This window comes from Neopsephotus bourkii, unplaced genomic scaffold, assembly GCF_033783945.1.
Source record: "Neopsephotus bourkii isolate Nb327-2 ecotype Australia unplaced genomic scaffold, CSIRO-AGI_Nbou_v1 NB_940, whole genome shotgun sequence".
NCBI classification, from domain to species: Eukaryota; Metazoa; Chordata; class Aves; order Psittaciformes; family Psittacidae; genus Neopsephotus; species Neopsephotus bourkii.
Genome location: NW_026901434.1, coordinates 501,908 through 519,826, shown reverse-complemented (window position 1 = coordinate 519,826; position 17,919 = coordinate 501,908). Strand labels below are relative to the sequence as shown.

Genomic DNA, 17,919 nt, shown 5'->3' with positions numbered 1-17,919 from the left:
TTTCATGGGTTCTGGTCTAAACTTTATCAGTCTCCCACTGTTGCCTGCTAAATTGGGAAAAAGTACAGCTGGAAAGCTGGCTCCTCTTCCCAATTTATCACTGCTTTGCTAGTTTGGTCCTTCTGTACTATTCCTGATTTTTCAGGTTGAAACAGGAGACAAGGAAGAGGAGGTGGTTATCAGCTTCCAAAGGTGTTATGAGATGTGTCTCTGGTATGTCTAGAGTATGGCCTTGCTGCTGAGTTTTGAAGACCTCCAAGCATGGAGGTCCCACCACCTCTCTGGGTCGTGCCCCAGGGCTATGCTGCTGTCACAGAGAAGAGCCCTGTCTTCATGTCCAGTTGGATTGCCCTGTCACTGTGGTGGCTTCCTGCCCTTGCAGGATCTCTCTGTCCCTCATGGGCCATGCAAAATGTGTTTCAATCCCTTCCACCTCATTCTCCAGGGTGAGCAAAGCCTCTCCTCCTCAGCCATCTCAGTGGCCCCTTCACTGGGCTCTCCAGTTTCTCTGCCTCTTCCCTCTGCCAAGGATCCAGAATGGGATGCTGGATGCATCCTGTACACTGAAACACTGGCACTATGAAAAAAGGAACAGAAAGGTTATTTGTAATTAAACTCCATCAATAGTGAGCCTACAAACATCTGTCATAACACACTGAGCTGTAAAGACTCCCCGTTTTCCAGCAGACTTTTTGGTGCAGAAGCTAAAGAAGCTCCTGCTGACTGCAATGAGGAAGCACTGGAGGCGCTGTCTCTCTTTCCAGACCTTCTGCAGCTATTGGTAGGAAGATGAAACCACCAGCAAAGTTCTTAATCAATACTGTGTTTATGCCAAGCCAGGGGGAAGACGAGAAAGGAATGAAACCCGAGAAGAAAGCGATTATTAATCTTGACTCCCACCCAAGACCCCTGCATCTATTTTATTACAAGTATTTCTTAAGAAGTCTACACTTGGAGCAACTGATCCCAGTGGAGCAATACAGTTTAGCACTAGCCAACCTATGAATATCTGCCTTGCTTGTTTTTCCTTTTTCCTGGCACGTGAAGCAATCTGAAATCATCTGGAGCTTCCTACTGCTTCAGGACTTGTGAGGTCCCAAAGCCAGTGATTCAGAAAACTCCTAAGTCACTCTTTGGAAAACTTCTGGGTACACACGTGACCAAGCTGTCCTCTTGGAGCCTTGGCTGGGGCAAGTCTGTCTGCCCCAGGGACCTGTTCCTTCTTTCACTGGATGTGACAATCGCACCAGTGAATATAGCCAAAGCTTCAACTAGACAGAGAGCAGAAGGCCAGCCTCCCAGAGGATTTCATAAAACAGAGCGTGTCTTCATTCCAGATTGCAACAAAGCCTCTTTCCTTGTCCACAAAGGAAAGATCTGTACAAAATATCTAAGCCTTTCAAAAAAAAAAAAAAAAACCAACCCCACAAACGTTTGGACACAGTCCATTTTTAATGTAATGTACAGAAACTTCTCAAACACTGGGTGGGGAATTGTTTCAGAAAAGGGCAAAACATTCCAAACTGCTTGCTTCCAAAACCCCTTCAAGCCCTGTGAAGGAGATGAACAGATGTTTTGCGGGAGTCCCAACGAAATCACTGCAGGGCACACATGGTCCTCCGGGAAAGGCCAGATCTGGAGCTTCACGGCCTCAGTCCGATTCCTCCTGGAGCAGTCAGCCTGCAGAGAGGGATCAGCCAGATGGGCTCATTGCTGGGCTGTGCAGCTTCCCTGGAATGGGGTCTCTCCTTGTGCTCCAGCATCCACAACTTGGATCGCAGCCCTCTGTGCCAGCAAGAGAAAGAAACTGCTCAGTGTCTCATTCCTATTCACCCCTCAATAAAGCCTCGCAGGAAAGGGAAGGGATCATTTAATTTCTTAAAGGGCAGCTGACTCCCCTCTAAATGGCCACATTCTTGTCCCTCTTGCAGAGTGCGGCTGGTGCCAAACTTGGTCACAAAGGCGTATTCACAGCTTTTTCCTTCCTACACATTCAGGAGTTGAAAGCCAGTTTGGTACAAACTCCCCAAAATGACTTATTCAGCAGCAGCTTGACAGCTTCCTGTTTGCAGAGCACAGGGCTGGAGCTGGGGCACAAGCCCCGATATCACACACACTGCTCCTGCTCCTCCAGCGGTCCCTGAGCCTGGCAGCATATCAACCATTAGTGATGGGGCTTGGCTTGGGCAAGCACCCCATCACCAGGCTGACCTTTTCACCTCTGTTTTTGGTTTCATCACTAGATTTGCTTTTTCTCGAGGTCACTGGTCCCTGGGACATGTTCCAGCTGTAATGAGGATCTTTCCCTCAGTAAATAATTCTTGCTCTCTCCAAGGGAATGGAGAGAATACTCAGCCTCAAGCTACCGAGCACTGAGGGCAGCCAGCTCTTCCCATTGCCAACAGCAATGGAAGTGATTATCCTCCCTGGGATCAAGAGACACAAAGTCTTGTCTAAAAAAGCTACAGGAAGACAGTGGGGGAACAGTGACAAAGCTATCCCTCAGCTCTTAGGTTTATTTATAGTAAGGGAATCAGGCAAAAAGGACAAACTTTGCTCAATACAATGCCACCTTCATACTGGCACCCGCAGATCCTTCCTGGTATGCTCTCAGGTCCGTCATGTTTTGGCAAAGTGTAGGAAAGACCAGGGCATAGGACTATTCAGATACTTTTCAGCTGGGAGCTGAGCTCACAGGAGCAGTTTGGGGTGGCAGGGTTTCCCTGCTGGGGACATCATAGGTTTACCAAGGAGAAGAAACCCATGGGTCTGTGCGAGCTCACAGAAAAAAGTGTCTGTTGTGAGCAGGTCAGTGGTGGCTTCTGGCTGCAGGGGGAGGTGATCTGGATGTTTTCTCAAGGCCAGCCTTTGGTTATGTGGTTTCTTCACAACCTGTGGCTTCAGCGTGACTGCCAACAGTATGGTTTCTCCTCTCAGCCTCCTGCATGTGCATTTCCTTGTGCTGGAAAACGCCTACGTGGTGTCCGCAATCCCTGCGGCCATGCTTACAGGGAGGAACCAAGACTATCCTCATGTCCATGACATCTCCAGTATAACGACTTGCCTCTTACAAGAGACAGCCTTCCCAAGAGCTGGGAAGGATCCCACTGCTAACGGATATAGGCATATTTCTTCCACAGGGCCACCACCATTTCAACTCAAATGTTGTAAGTGAGCAAGCTGGGTCCTCATGACCTTTCCCACCAGGCTGGTGGGACAAGACAGCAGGATTTCATTCCAGTGGCCCTATGCTCTTTCACGGTTGCACACACCACATTGATAGGCTCAGGCTCAACTGGAATTATTTAATCATTAATGAGCTGATATGCTGACTGCAATGTTGCCTAATGACTGCAGAGATGATAATTTGTGGCATTTCAGTGGTAAATGAACTCAGATGTGGTTTTCTGGCAGCAAGAGGACACTTTCTCTTCCCTGAGCATTTGCTCTTTCAGCTGTGGCTATTTGTACATGAATAAAAGTGCTCACACCTAACCCTGGCCATGAACATTGCCTTATTGCAGCAGGGATGCTGGTGGAGGAGCCCAGGGCTGTGGTCACCCATGCTGGGTCCCTGCAGCATCCATGGGAGTGGGACAGCCACCTGACCAAGCGAGTGCATCATGCTCTGCCACGGTGCACTCCTGAGATGAGGGTCACAGATGCCTCTGGCAGGAGCAGAAAGCACTGCTGAGGGTGGATTAGGGCAGGAATATGGAAGGATTTGACAGCTCAGACACCAGGGATGAAGGACACAGGCACTGCAGGCAGGGAGCTGAGGCACGCTTGTGCTCATATCTCCTGGACCAGGCCTCCTGCTCCAGGACACAGGAGCATCCAAGCCTTGTTAGGTTGGGATGTGTGGAGTCCTCCTTTCTGGAAATGGGCCAATCCCCACCATCATCCTTTCCATGTGGTTGCTGTGGAGAGAACAAATATTTGTGTGCCTTTACCGGGTTGGAGTTTGGATCTAGCTACAACCGAGGTTGATTAGCAAAGGTGACTTGGTATCTTACTCAATGGATCCACATGGTAATGGTCCAAGTCACAGGTCTGCACATACCTTTTGGGCTCATTCCATCAGCCCTACTGGCATTCAAACAGGGGCATGGCTGGGACATGCAGGAGGGATCCCAGGCTATTCAGACAGAGCTCCTTGACCAGGAACATCTCCAGCATAAGCCAGCTCTTCAGCTCTGGTGCTGAGCTGAGATTCACCTTCAGCATCTTACACACAGGTCATGTATAACCCACTGGCTCATATGCAGGCTGTGCAATGCAGAGAGACTGCTGGTGCTGATTCTAAATGGACGTTTCCAAGGAAAAATGCTCTAGGCAATGTGAATTCTCAGCAAACCCAAAAGGATCAAACCCAAATGTTTAAGTCCCTCCAGGAGAAGCGGTTGAAGGACAGGAGCATGCCAGCACAAGGCTGGGCATACTGGGGACGAGGGAAAATGGAAGACCATGGCACCCAGTGCTGCTGACTCAGACTCAGCAATCACAAAGTCTAATATAATTTTGTTGCACATCATCACGCAAAGGAGCCAGCACAGTAGGTGAGTGGTGTTGCAAGTGAGGCCAGTTTTGCACGGTATGCGCTGTATTCTTACAGCCATGATTCAGCTAAAAGGATGTTCCGCCCTGGGGCTGGGCAATTACAAATTTAGCAGCTAGAGTTATATGTCCATAAATATCTCTGTGGTAACCTTCCTCGTTGCATCTGGGAAGAGCCCAGACAGGAAATCTCAGGTAGAAATGGGAAACAAAACCTCGTAATTTGAGTCATCAATCATATGGTAAAGTTAGGAGAGGAGTTAGCTTGAGTACAAAGCAGCTTCTCTCTGGCAGAGCTTCTAGAAATAGAAGCAACAATTTCTCCTGGGTTTTGGTGTATTTGAGCTTTCTCTTATTTTTTCTGCTGGAAAAGGAATAAAATCTGACCTACTTCTGATCAAAAAAAGCCATTGGGATCAGACTCCCAAAATAGGCCTGGTCATAGATGGTGCCTTGGTGCCCGCTGAAGCTGGTTGTTTGGTGCAATGAGGTAATGCTTCTCTGAAATAATTTCAAACAAAGAGTTTCTGTAACCAAGGCTTCAAATAAAATTATCTGCCTTGTTGTTTAGGGCTAAAGAGTTCATCTTCATATTGAAAGGCAGTTGTGTTTTCTGTCTAGAGCTTGAGTTGTGTCATAAATTGTAGAAACTCATGACCCTGGTAACCAAACTGATGAGGACCCACTGCTCAAAGTGAAGTCAGAATCCGAAATCAGCCCTCACAAACAGTTGTTTTTCTGGCCTTTTGAAAATAACTCTTTTCAGATGTGTGATTGGGAATTCGCCAGGCTGCTCCAGATATTTCCTCAGAGGTCCAGATGGTACCAGAAGACATGGAAAATAAGATACGTCATTCTGAAATCAGATTATTGACACATTGCCTTACTGTAAAGTACTCTCATTGTATTCACATAGTCTGGGTGCACAACTGTCTGTAGGCAGACAGAGGGTGTCATGCTAAGTAAGCAGAGTGACTCATGTGGGGTTGCGCATGTCCATGGGGTTGAACACAGCCAGGTCCCCAAGCAGTCCGGTCTCTGTGGAGATGAGAAGCATCCTCTAAATCATCAGCTAAAGCATTCTCAGAATGAAAACCCAATCAGCCACATGGTAAACGTTAAGCCCCTGCCTCAGCCTCTTAGCAGGGTAATCCTGAGAGCTACCCTGTGAACAGCAATGCTTGAAACCTGCCACCTGCTTTGGGTGAGGAATTCCAGAGAAGGGGGTTTGGAAAATGTTGCCATTCTTACAATGAGGACCAGATTTTCAAGAATCCCTATGGAAAGGAAATTCCAACACATTTGGAAACTAATTTTGGAAAACAGAAATATTTCCATCCGTTTGTGGGAGGGAGGCAATATGTGTCCCACACAGAGCACTCACTATCCCCAGCACAGCTCTGAGCATTCGGGGCTTACCATGGGCCTGGAGGACAGGGGGTTCTGGTCAGTTGAGGACACTTTCCAGTGCCCAGGGAGCACATGGAGATGTCCAAACAACTTCCCACCTCACATATTTGATTGTGTATCTCTTTTCAGTCTTGAACAAATAAATGAAACAAAACCAAGCCCTGGAGAGCTTGATTCAGTGTGTCTGGGCAAAGCCATAGTAAGCCCAGTTTGGCAGGCCTTCAGAGGAAAAGCGAAGCTACTCCCCAGCCCTCCCATCTTCTCCAACAAGAAGTTTCCAGAGCCACTCAGGACATGGACACGGGGTTTAGCAGGACTTCAGGAGCCACGTGTGGAGCAGGGGGTGCCAGCAGCACCAGCAGACCATCCAGACCTCTTACACTTCATCACCTGTACTGGAGTTCAGCCTCTGGCTATGGTTTGGGTATTGTGGGAGGGCCTGGACTGCTCTCCAGGACCTGACTCATCTCCCTCTGTGGGATGGAGCTGGGATGGTGGGCAGCCCAAAGGCCACTGGTGGCCCTCACCCGCCATGCCCCGCTGCAGACCCCAGGAATGTTTCACAGGATAATGATAGCCCACTGGAATCCGACTGACCGCCAGGCTGCTGCACGCTGCTGCTTGCAAAACACTATTTCCGGCATCATCACCAGCCTAAACCCCAAACCACCATGCTGCAGTCAGAGTCTGCCCAATTCCCAGAAATTCCAGCAATGGATGAGGGCGGGGATTTTGCTCACACACCCACACAGGAGGTTAGAAGATGAAAAGCTAAACAGAAATGCAGAAGCTGCTAGTGGTGGTCACCCAAACCCTACCTAAGCATCCAGCCTGGAGGAGCTGTTGTCTCCTGGGATGTGAAAAGCTCTCAAGGCTTTTCTTAGGAGCCTTCCTGTGGCCTGTCTGATCACAGCCTCTCTGCAGCTGATGGAGGTCTAGCCTGACACACTGTTGCTGAGCTGAAATGTACCTGCCATGTTGTGAGGGGAGCAACTCATTGTGAAATTGAGGGATCTGTGTTTCTCCAGGGATTATTCTAATTAAACACTGTCTATTTTTACCCCATATCACATGCTGCAAATACAACTATCAAAGCGGACTGCAGCAGCCAAGCTAAATACTGTAATAACCTTGAAAAAAGGGTTAGAGAGCAACAACATTTCCAGCAATAAATGCTACAGCAGAGGGACTAACTGCCATGCTTCCTGGCACAAGCTGAACAGCAGGAGAATCAGGGATGGATCTGCAACTGCTGACAGAAGCTCATGCCTAATCTGAGTCCATCCACAGAGGCACTGTCATACCACTGTGAATGATGGGTGGCTGAAGTCACTCAGATAACCACTGTCAAACCCTAGAAACAAATTACATTTACAACAGCTCCTATATTCACGAGTATCACTACAGCAGGTCTTGTAAATTTTCCAGCAAACCAGTGATTATGGCCAATGGGAAGGAGGCCAGTGGCTTAGTGCCCAGAGTAGCTTGGGAATCCTGGGCTCCCTCACAACTTGCGCTGGGACCAGGAAGGGTCAGTACCGAGTCCTGCCTGACCACAGTCTGCAGTGCCATGATGCTGGGCAGTTCAGCAAGCCCAGGAGACCCATGGGCCTGCAACCATCCAACAACAGTGGGCTTCATTCAGGTTTATTTTCCCTGGGCCATGTAGTGAGATCCCGTCCAGGATCCTGCTCCCTAACTGTGTCCTCATACTCAGAAGCTGAGGTTTGGCAAAAACTCTGGGGAAAAAACCTCCCTGCTTGTTCCTAAAATATCACACATGTACAGAGGGCTAGTCTGGCAGACCTCCAGTTACATGAGCACAGGTTTGGAAGGACTGGGGTTAAATTTAGCTCCAAATATATACAGAGTTTAGAGCTTGTTTTACAGATGTAGAACTCCTGCTTGGTTTAAGTCCTGCACAACATCCCCACAGCCCTGCCCTCCACCCTGGCCCTTTTCACATGGGGGCCTGGTCCTTCCCAGGGGGCACAGAGATGCTCTCTCATGCAGTCAGCTGAGCGATGGCACCACACCAGCTGAAAACCTGCATCCAGTTTGTGATGTTAGATGAATTCTCTGGACAGAACAGCAGGTATGTGCCCATTCTGCTCCCCAGACCCCCAAAGACAGCTCCCTGGCACTGGGAAACCTGGAAGCACTGGTGAACCTTGGCACCTGGGTTTCCAGTACTGCTTGGGCAGAGAGGCTCCTTGAGAGAGTCCCTGGGGATGCCCAGATGCAAAAGCCCACAGCAGTCATCTTCCAGAGTTCTATGCATTTCACTGGGGTGAAACTTGCTTTACTGTGAGCACAAGTGCAGGGAACTGGGAATGTTAAAACTTGTCCAGACAAGTTACCCCCCCTTCTAACAGGATAACACTATCTTTCAAGGCGAGTGACAGGTTTTGATCTCAGGGATGTATGAGAGGTGACTGTGCAGTCATTTGGCCTGCGGTGCACATTTCCCATACACCTCTTTGAAAACATCTGCTTGCTAATCCAAGAGCACACCTGGAAAGTCCCCAGACTTGGCCTGCTGTGTGCACAGCACCTAGGGGTTCTCTGACATAAGGGATTTTCTTGCACACATCATACATCATCCTGCACATGCACACATCACCAAAGAATTCTGACAGCACTGGGATGGTTAAAGTTTGATGCTTTGGGGCATTTTGTTTCACTTAGCTTCCTTTGGACTGCAATTGCCGTGCTGCTTTGGTATCTGTCCTGAGCTTTGGAAACACCAGTCCCACAGACACCAGCTGGGGAAAATGCTCCTCAGCAGGTAATTCCAGTAATCCCCTGAGTTTTTTGCTACTGTAGCCCGCTATGTCAGTGCCAGTGGCTCATTTCTTTCTCAGCGTGGAACATCTCCATATCCCACGTCTGTGACTGCAATCCCACGTCACTGGTCCCACATCCCAGTTTGATAGTGTCCTCCTCTTTCTCCATAGCTCTGAAACTCCCTTGTCCTTCCTCCCAGCAGTCCCCATTTTAGAGGCCAGCCAGGCCCAAAACCCATTACAGAGTTTCTCCTGGCAGCAGAGACCCAGGTGCCAAAATCAGAGGATGAAGTTGGACCCTGGGAGCACCTTGCCATGCCATGGGAGACAATTCTTCTCAAACAAGACCATGGGAGCACACTGGCATGGGAGCTCAGCTTCTCTTGCTCTTGATCAAACTGAATCCTGCGTATATACACTATCCCAAAATAGTGGGATCAGCCACGTGCGTGGTCTTCTGGGAAAAGGCAGACAAACAGCATGCTGCAGGATGACAGGGCAGGACAAAGTAGTTACAGAAGCATTTCCTTTCTCATGATCACTCAGTTTATCTTTGATTAGAACAGGGTTTTTTTCTAAACTTTAATCAGTTAGGCTGGGAAAATAGCATGGCAGTTCCTCTAACCGTCCAGCTAACTGCTTGGTGAAAGCATTCACAGGGGCTCATCTAACCCACAGAAATTGTTCCAGACAGGCAGCACTGACTCCAAAAATACATTATATGACATCTAGTTTCTCACACTCTCAACTGAAAAAAATAAACTCAATTTCAATAGGAACTGGTTTGTAATGAATTCAGTGATGCTAGTGTGAGGTGTGTAAATAGTGTGTGTAAATAACACCCTACCTGTTTGGCTGTAGGTCACTGTAGCAAACACTTAAAGCTATTGTGCCTCCCCTCCAAACCTGTCATCACATACACCACCCCAGCTGGCAAATCCTCTGCCTTTTTGTTTACTCCCCAGATGTTTCAATCTCCAGTTTGAAGCTGACATCTGGAGAAGTGATGCTGCAGAAATGCTACACATCAGCAGGCTAAATATGGGATATGCAGAGGAAATAAAAATGTAATGACAGAACAAAATTAATGGACTTTCAGATGCAAGTCAATAAGTGATACAGTGCCTGTCAATAGTTTCCTAATGCAAAACCAAGCAAGAAACCTTGTTAGGCTGAGCCCCCCTCCCCAGGGGAGACATGACATCTGGCCACAGAGAGTTACTGAAGAAAGGCACTCTGAAATCTGAGTGCCCCCATCAGTTAGCATCTCACCAGTGCCCCTCTCTGCTCATCACTCTACATCCTTCTTAAGCTGCCCCAGTCATCTCCCATCCTTTGTAGCCATTTCTGCCAAGAGAGAAGTACATGTGAAATAACCTCCTCCATGGTATTTTGGGGGTTTAGCCATCTCAAGAGGTGAGATTGCAGGCAAAGTGGCTTATAGACGGGCATGGAGGATGGAGGTTTCATCTGTGGGTGTTTCAGGATCTGTCTCAGAAGCTGGACAAAAATCTGAAAGGCAAAGAGGGCAGGAAGATGCCCTTCAAGGTACAGGCTCACAAAGAAAGGTTTAACTTAGTCCCTCAGAGAACAGGCAACTGCTCTTTGAGCTCCACTGTCGGCAGAAAGAGCAGCTTTTCTGTGCATGCTCTGGAAGAAATACGTACTCATCAGGCTTGTGAAAGATGAACATTTCTGCTAGAGCAGCAGTTATCTTTTTAGTGAAACCATTAAGGAAACCATTGTTGTTGGGTTTTTTTCCAACAAAAGGTCTACAAAGTTGTGTGCTTTGAGTTGGAAGTGGTGATTGTGCCTGACAGCAACATTGGACTACTTGATCCTAAGGTCATACAGGTAAGTCACTGAAGGATTTTAGTGGAATAGGAGCTCTGAGGTCTCCAGCCCAACCTCCTGCTCCTAGCAGGGCTGGCTGCAGAGCTGCAGCAAGTCAGTCAGTGCCTTGCCTAGTTGAGTTTTGAAAATCCTGCAAGGATGGAGGTCCCACCACCTCTTTGTGTACTGCCTGGTGCATAGGAACCTGAGCATCCCTTGGTGCATAGGAACCTGTGGCTTCCCATCCTTGTAACCCCTATGAGCAGCACAAGGTGTGACCTGAACCCCCTTTGCCACCTCTTCCAAAGCCATTCTCGCAATGGCTCTTCACTGCACTCTCAATTTTGTCCTTACCTCTCTCATTCTGGATGGTGAGCAGCCCAGACGGGTGGAGAGAAAAGTGAAACAAATATGTTGGCTGCAGTAAAAAATAATTACAAATTTTTTTATATATTTTTTTCTCTGTACACATACAGAGGAATTCGCCAACAGTTCAGAACAAAAAAGAAAACCCCAAACCCCAACTCTGGTCATTTTATTTACACAAGGAGGAATGCAGGAATTCTGACTTACTCCAAATCATTTCTGGTTACCCTGTATCGCTACAGATTTGTTAAGAGTAGAACTGGCTAACCTACAGTCCCACTGAAGACACAATTGCAAGTTTGAATTGAAGTAATTACTGCAGCCCACAAAATATAGCAAGACACAGCTCCTGCTGCTCTTACAGAAATGTGTCAGCAGAGAGAAAACAGAGATAAGTAGGAAAAAGCCATGAGCTAAGCAAATGTGATAAATTTTCAGGAAATAGGAAGAAATAAATTGGGAGCTTAGCTAATTTGAAAGCTATTCCTATTTGTTTCAGTGAATATTTATATTGGCTCTGTATTCCTGTCTTTCCAGTCAAAATTCTGTTTCTCACCACGTGATGATGTATTTTAACATGAGGCCAAAAGGGATCCATATTCCGACTAAAGCAATGTGGATGTGCATATTGTACATGCATAACTTGCCTTCAGTAAGACTGCCTGGAGAAGGGCAAGAAAGTTTCAGATCACTGCAACCAGATGTGGTGTCTATCGCAACAACCTCCTAAACTAAAATGGGAAACAAGCTTCTGTCAGGCAGCAATCCGCAGTAGGGGAAAAGGGGCTCCTGCTTGGAAAGACAGCACAGTTTACAGTCCCTTATGGGAATGTATTTATTCCACTATGGGAATACAAACTGCTCCTAATTTCAGCTCTTGCATGTCCTCTTTGGCCCACCCATGACAGCGAGCAGATGGGGCACAACCAGATTCAGCCGTGTTATTTTAAATTGGCTGCTTCGTGGGTATCAAGACTTTTGCTTAGGGCAGACATGCTCATGGGGATCGCTGACTTCAGTATAATCACCCCAGAACTGTACAGGACTGACAGGAGGGGTTGCCTGTGCAATAGCATCACTTGTCAGAAAAGGTGTCATGGGCTTAACCTTGGTTGTCTAGCCAAGGTAATTTCAAAGCTGTTTGCAGATAGGCTTTGGAGGTCCTGGAAGAGCCAGAGTCTAATCACCATCTTTGCCAAATTTCAGGAGCCCTTGCTCAGCACAGGTAACTCCTGAAGCACTTGATTTACCTTCAAAGCCTGTTAACAAACACTTACGTAGAGATCCAGCTTATACTGCCAGGAAGTGTTACTAGTTAGTTTGGAGGAATTACTACCTCAAAGAGAGTAAGGACCCTTAGCAAAGGGACTCATTTTTCATTATTAATTAAATCTCTACTGGGGCTTTCCCAACATAATTTTATTGCCAGGGTATGAGCTTTTTTCATTCTCTCTCTCTCTCTCTTTTTTTTTTTTTTTTTTTGTAACATTCCTAAGGTAAAAGCCACAGCAAAGCTGCAACACTGACCTGCCTTGACTGAAGCAGTGGGTAAGGACAGGGGAGTTACAAATGAGTGAGGATTGCAGAAAGCTTTAGTGATTTACATGCAGAACCAAACTATACCTATATTGTATTTATGCCCCCAGACCGTTTTGGGCTTTTTTCCCCTGGGAATATCTGAGTTCCCATCTCTTCAAAAGGAGGAGTTTGTTTTCAGTGGCAGTTCTTTGAACTGGAACACTAAATCCAATGCCAACTGAAAAATTGATATGCAGAGGGTGAATGCCACTGCTTTCCAGTTACTTGAATTCCCCAGGAGCTCAGGCTGCCTGTGTTTGTCTGGGAAATCCTGCAGCATCAGATAGTCACATCAAACCTGAGGGATTTGTTTGAATGCAGATTTGAGGGTTCAAGAACCCTTCTTTTAAATGGGATCTCAGAGATAAACTGGAGATCCTTCATGTTTAAGTTGCTCTTTGAGCAGTGGAACAAAGTACAGTTTTCTAGGCTTTTGTGCCCCACTTCCCTTCCTTTCAACAATCACCTGTCTCCAGTTGTCCTCCTGAGGAGCTTGCAATGCTGGAGCCCCCCTGTTCCCTGCACCACACCACACACCATCTACCTCCATAAGCGCGTGCACTGGCAGGCCAGTACATCTGTGCCTATCACCTAGAACACTTCAAACAGTGTAGGGAGTTGCTGAGCACATTCTTGCTTCTTTTCATAAGGAAGGACATGATTCCAGATCTTTCCCCTCTACACAGAAACTAGGTTTTATAAAATCTACAGATTCAAAAGGGAAAGAAATAGACAATGAGAGCCCATAAATTTTCTTACCCTGGGAAAGAAGGTTAAAAGGGAAACATAACAGCAATTTCAGTTACAATGACTAAACTTGAAACCCAAACCCCAACAGAGAGGGTGTCTGTCTCTTGTCCTAGCTTGTGAGCCCTAAAATGAACCACTGTCTTTCAGCACTTATAATAATTCTTTTAATCTATGAGGACAAGCAAGATGGAGGTACAAATCACCAGGAATATAATTAACTTGCAGTGAATGCAGAGCTAATCCTTTGTTGGCAGCACTGTTCCACAGGCAGTAAAGCAAGCCTTTCTCAGATTGGGTCCTACATGCCAATAGTTCTGGTCAATGATTATCCCTTGCAAAAAGCTTGTGACATACTCCCTCCAGTCACCTGTTTACACCCCAAATGTTCTCAAGTTCTGCTATTTCAAGCTTAACTCTTGTGACCTTAGTCAATGATATTCAATCCCAGCCTCCTTACCATATCCTGCAAGTCAAACAACTCCAGGTCAGTTTTAGTAACCAGTGCTATGTCATGCCTGTGGTAAATGACTCCAAATATGCCCACGCCCATATGTTTCCTAAATCTGGATGTCTGTGATAGCAACCAAAAGGGTCTGGGTGGGCTGTCTTGTTTCACTGACCATTGGGGCCTTTTTTCTCTTTGTACATTTTCTTTCACCTTCTGGGCATTGCCTGGGTGAATTTAGATTTACTAGAAGAGATCAGCTAAGCAGGATAAGCAAAACAATTGTGACTCCTGCAGAATGTCTCCAAGAGCTGGATGAGTCAGATAACAGATCCCCTGAGCAGAGATATCTACCTCCAACAGCAGCCAGTTGCAAAAGCTTACAGACGGTATAAAAACAAGTCAAGTATACAGTCATATTCCTCCTAAATACTCCACCAGACCCACTGGTTTGTGGCTCAGGGACTTCCTGAGTTAGAGATGGTGTGTCTTTTTTTAATAGCCTGGGCAGACTTTTCTTCCTGGTATTCCCTCAAAAGGTTCTTGAACCCCCACAACATTTTAGTACCCAGAGTGTCCTATGGAAATAAGCTACTCAGTCTGTGTGCGAACTGTCTCTTTCTGTTTGATCCTGTCACTTTCTAGGCCACTTTCTTTCCTTTTCAGTCTTTGTTCACCCTCCCCATGCCATGCTTTGTAATCAGCCTCTAAGAGAGTGACTGGGACCCACTTAGTACATAATTTCTGGTCTCCCTCGGAAAATGCTCTGTTGTTTTCCCAGGGGAGCTAGTGAGTAGGTGACCAGTCCACTACACTCATACAATACAAGCACAACCTTTAAAAGCTCCCTTCCAGCAGCACTTCTGTATTTACAAAGGGCACAGAATGATTCCTGTAAAAGCAAATGATCATCAGCTCAACTGCATCCTAATTTGAACATTTTTCATCTGGTATGAGACATTGGTGGAGCTTATCTGAACAAATGCTACCAGCTGGCATTCTGACATTGCACAGGATGCAGAAAAAGTTATTCCTCAGTGCATTACCCTGACCTCAGCTCTGCTGATGCACCTCATTTGTGCCTGTTTCTCCTCTTACTGTTCTAGGCTATACATGTCAAAAGTGATCTGCTGTTCCATTCTAGAGGGTATGGACATGGTAATAGCAGCACATGGGAGAAATGTTCATCTCAGTCAGTTCAGGGAGCTAGTTTAAGCACAGCTACTACAGTGGAGGGGAAACCACTCTGAAGGAGAGAGGCAAGAATAAGTGGCTGGAGGCAGAGCCAGTGGAACTTCTTGAATTGGGTTTTCGCCTGCATCCAGCACATTCTTAGCACTCTCAGCAGAGGGGCAGTGCTGGACACAGCTAACAGCTCTTAGGCTTGCAATGCTCTGACTCTACATATGTGCATATGTGTGCATATACATACATATATGTACACACAAACCCCTGTCACTCATGTATACCGTTTTTCTGTTCTGACTGATCTTTAAGGCATGCTTGCAGTACAACCCCTCTTGATTTAGAAAATACTGAATAAACTGCCACTAACACCTTCAGAAGAAGAAACTACCATGCTTTAAAAGCTTGGCTGATTGATTGGGCAGCTCCATCTCCTGCCTCCCAGCCTTCTACTAGTTCAGCTGAGCCCTTGCTTTCAGTCTCCAGCTTCCCACTGCTCCTGTCCCATGCAGCTAGAGGAGATCCCCAGGCATAGCTGATCTTATGGGACTACCAAAACCAGCTTCACTGGGGTTACCATGTAAGCTATCAACCCTCCAGACATAGTGAGAAGAGCCCAGCAGCCAGCAGCCTGTCCTGCCCTCTCAGTTTCCACATTTGTTTCTCTGCACTGAGCAATCCTGTGCAGCCAAGCATTTCTGTCTTGTCACAGAACAAAAACCCAGGAAAAATCCCTCAGTAGAATCCATTAATATGTTAATAAATAGGACTTGCCTGCCCTCTCTGGTCCAGAGCTGAGGCTCCCCGGAGGTCTGTTAATTTACCATGTTTTCCTATTACATGCAGCGTACTTGGTTGGATTTTTTTCATCCCGAGTATAAAGTGGGTGGAGTGGTATCCATGATGGATGTCCACCATGGATGTCACCAGATTCAGAATAAAACATAAACATCTGCTTACATAATGAGATGAATGGGCTTAGTCCACAGAACTAGACATTTGATCTGTGGCTCAGTTTGGGTGTGGGAGATCCCAAAGCAGCTGTGAGCACCTCTCCCTTCTAGTAGCTGGTTAGTTCTGGTACTAACTTGAGGGTTGTGTTGTGTCCAACAGACGCTGATTGGAAATAGCTCCAAATAAGACACCGGCAGTTGAGGATAAGTAGGAAAGAGTAGCCAATACTGGATGTCAGGAGAGGCCAGGAGTGGATGTCATAAAACCCTGTGCTGTTTGGAGTGCTTTCATCCTGGGAATTCTTCAGTAGTTGGCTCATGAAACGCTGCAGCTGTCTTGGTAATGTTGGTAAGAGCAGTGTGGCCATGTGAAGTGGCTGGTCAATGGCTGTCAGTGGAGAGCTCCACATCTCAGTCTGGCTGTACAGGTGAGGCTTTCAGCAGATACCACTGAAGCTTGATTTGCTTTCTTACCCAGAGAAAAGTTGGGAATCTGCCCTTTGGCTTTCTGCTGCTCCCATGCTGATCTGCTGTCCTCACTGTGGAATGATGGAGACTCAGCAGTCTGTATATCCTGGAAGCGGTAGGGAACCACTCTGCAAACACGGTTTCTGCTCCAAGAAAAGCCCAGAGCAGTGTATGCATGCATTGTGCCGCGGAGGCCAGGGACTCCAAAAGCCAGATTTCCTAAGCACAGATTCCAAGTCACTCCTCTCACATTAAAAATAAAAAGAAATATAAAGAGAAAAGTTTTTGTGCAGTTTTTGTGAAACTTTGATCTTCCCAAACAGCTTTTACAGGAGGCTATTTTAGGTGTTGGTTCTGTAACAGTAAAGTTATTGGACAAATGCAGAACATGGCTTAAGCTGTTGCTTGGAGCAATTCACATTCCTCAGGTGCTAAAAGCTTTAAATACTTCCTTTGGGCATGAAATAGATCTGCTGTCAAAGAAGCCAGCATTCCTGACAGTGGCTGTCCTACAGACTCCCACAGGAGAAAGTCTGCAGAGCTGAACTAGTCTGACCCCAGGAAATCCTTCCCATATCTCTCATTCTTGCTTGGTTTCTCCTTTAATTTTCAGAGTTTGCTGAAAGGCTGTTTGATGGCTGGTTATCTTCCTTCCCGTGCACTTTCTTGGTCTTACTCGCTTATATTAATACCACATCAAAGCTGGGACATGAACCATGCACGTCAGGAAGTCCAAGATGCTCTTTCGGAGACACTCAGTCAACACTGTTAATGATTTCTAACAACTTCCCTTGTTGTCTTTGCTAGTAACACAAACGGCTGGTTGCAGACTGGAGCTAAAGGCATTTGTGCAGCCAGCAGGTAGCATCTCCCCAGTGAATCCTAACTCTTGTGGGCCTATCTTTGTCCATATAAACTAAAAGTTCATTCAGAGATCTCCAGCTGAAGTTTCAGTAACTTTAAAACATATGCATGTTTCCTTCCCTTTCTTTTTCTAACACCACTACAGTGTTGCCATGCTTTACAACAATGATTTAAGGACTTTTCAGTACATTCTCTTGGTGTTGCTTTGGGTTCCAAAGTATATTAGCTGTTTCTTCACAGTCTAAAAAAATTATTGTGTAACAAACTCTGAATTTGCTCCATTCATGGCTGGGTTGGGGATTTTTTTTACATCTTATTAAACAGAGGAGAAAAATTTGGGGATTCTGGCTTCAATTCAGAGTGTACAGGAATGTCAAAGCTTTTATCTAGCTTGCTTGCATTTGAGCTCACACTGGTGTGTTGGTCCCCATTTCTGCCTCCATAAGAACACCCTTAGCCACTTGTACACTTGTCTGCACCTCCAGAGCTGCTAAAATTTCAGTCAGTAATTTATCCTTCATCCTAGCAAATTCACGAACGGGGTAGACACCAAGTGCTCCTTCCCTGCATTGCTGGCTTCTGGTTGGAGCTGTCCTCACTGCTGTTAATCAGTATTTTATTATACTAACAGGAATAAATCCATCAGACTTTCACTTGTACCCTTCGTGCAAACACTTGTTTGTGAATCAACAGCCCTAACTGCGTGTCTCCACAAAGTTGTAAA

The 17,919-nt window shown here is 46.4% G+C and overlaps 1 long non-coding RNA gene across 1 annotated transcript; it reads right to left on the bottom strand.

The window, feature by feature from the left end:
• On the bottom strand, positions 1–17,573 carry LOC133214862 (uncharacterized). The gene is made up of 2 exons (XR_009726252.1): positions 15,871–17,573; positions 1–3,920 (listed from the first exon to the last, which is right to left on the bottom strand). It is a non-coding gene; the product is annotated as an uncharacterized LOC133214862 (long non-coding RNA).
• Between the last annotated feature and the right edge of the window lie 346 nt (positions 17,574–17,919).